This window comes from Pteropus vampyrus, unplaced genomic scaffold, assembly GCF_000151845.1.
Source record: "Pteropus vampyrus isolate Shadow unplaced genomic scaffold, Pvam_2.0 Scaffold6, whole genome shotgun sequence".
NCBI lineage: Eukaryota > Metazoa > Chordata > Mammalia > Chiroptera > Pteropodidae > Pteropus > Pteropus vampyrus.
Window position 1 is genome coordinate 7,883,033 of NW_011888787.1, and position 1,807 is coordinate 7,884,839.

The window sequence follows — 1,807 nt, forward strand, 5'->3', positions numbered from 1 at the left end:
TAAACTGGGAAAGCCGGTAGATATAGAAGATACAGAGGTTTTGCAGCCAAGCCACTGTCCCTTGAGGGTAGTGGCAAAGCAGCTCTCTGCAGTACAGGAGACAGCTGACAGCTGCTGGTGTCCACTGCCAGGAGCTGGACCAAGTCCTTCACGAAAGGGGCCTGTGGGCAGCCTGTGCCAGAGTCCCTCCATTCACCAGCACCCTTACCTCTTTAATCACACCACCGTGGCACACCTCCTTGGTGCTCCCAGGCTCAGCTTCAAGTCCTTTCATTTGACCTTCAGTAAACTCCATTCCACATCATTCTTCATTCAACTTACCCTCTGATCATCTCATATACTTTATTTGGCCTTGCTCCGCCACACACTCTTTGAGGCAAGGAATGGAGGCATGCCTTTCTTGCAGGATGTCCAGCACAGAGAAGGGGACATATGTATGTATCGTCAGAGCTCAAGAGATGCTTGGTGATCTATTACTGTTATGGCACGAACGATTCTAAGACCCATGGAGCCTATTGAGATTAATTATGAGCCTTTATTAGCTGGCTGGCGACTGACTCTCTACCTCGCAGGGTTAGAGGAGATCAGCCCTGAGCTTCCAGAGGAGGCAGCTTATAAAGCCTCCTACTACATCCTTGAATAAGCAGATTACAAGAAGCAGAAGTTAGCCGGTAACGTTTTGTACAAAGATAAATGTTGCGCTTCCGGGGGACTCTCAGATCAAACAGGGCCTCGTAGACAGTTTTATCATCTGCACCTTGGAATGTTGCGCTTCTCCTGGGGCTGGCGCCTGGAGATTCCACCTCCCTGTAACTGAGTTACTGCTCTCCCTGGGGGCTGGCACCTGGAGATACCACCTCCCTGAAACTGGAGAATTTCCACTTTTACATTACCAGAGGCTCTCGTTAATGCAGACTGCTGAGTGTACTGGTTTCAATGTCCATTACTATAGCAGAATGAATGGTTTAGAAAACCACCACCCCATTGTCTTTCGGAGGGAGAAGAAAGAAGAAACTCTTGCCACTGTCCAGAGCTTGCTGGGCCAGGTCTGGAGGGCGAGCTGGGCCTAAGAACCAGCACCACTCTGATTTGAGCCATAGCCAGAGGTCCTACTCCACGTCCCTTTGTTCCAATCCACAAAACAGAGCCAGGGATCCCTGGACTCATTGGGTGCTATGTATAGTTAACTAATTAGTAGCTATAAAGTGTTGCCATACACCGAGTGTAATTATGGTGAGTAATTATTTTTGGCCAGAGAGGCAGCATTCCAGCATTGTCGAAAAAGAGATAAGTGATTGTGTGTTCCTAGCACCTGTGGGAAGGAGAGCTGTTTTCCTGCCTTTGGAGGGTCAGGAACTGGGACACAGTTTTCTGATGCCCAGGGCACACCTAGGCAGGAATCTCCGAGTGGATTTCTTACTTTTTGGGGAAAGGAAAAGGCATTTCCTAAGTGCACTGTCGGAAGCCACCACCGAGGCAGCTTTGTGTGACTATTGTCTTCAAGGGACTGATAAGCTGTCACTGACAGGGTGGACAGGTCAGATTTCTGAGTGACTCACCCAGGAGGCAAGAACTGGATCTCTGAGTGGAAACGATAAGGGGCAGATTGAGTGTCAAAAAGGGAGGACGACCAAATCTTTTGATTATAACTTTTACAAAGTGGAAAAGGCTACTTTGAGTGATAATGAGTGCCCTGTCACTAGAGGCATTCAAGCAGAGAGTTGAGAGCACTCAGTGGGGATGTGGTCGAGGAGACTGTAATGAGGTAGAAGTGTGGAAACCAGCTTACTTGGGCCCGGAAAGTTCT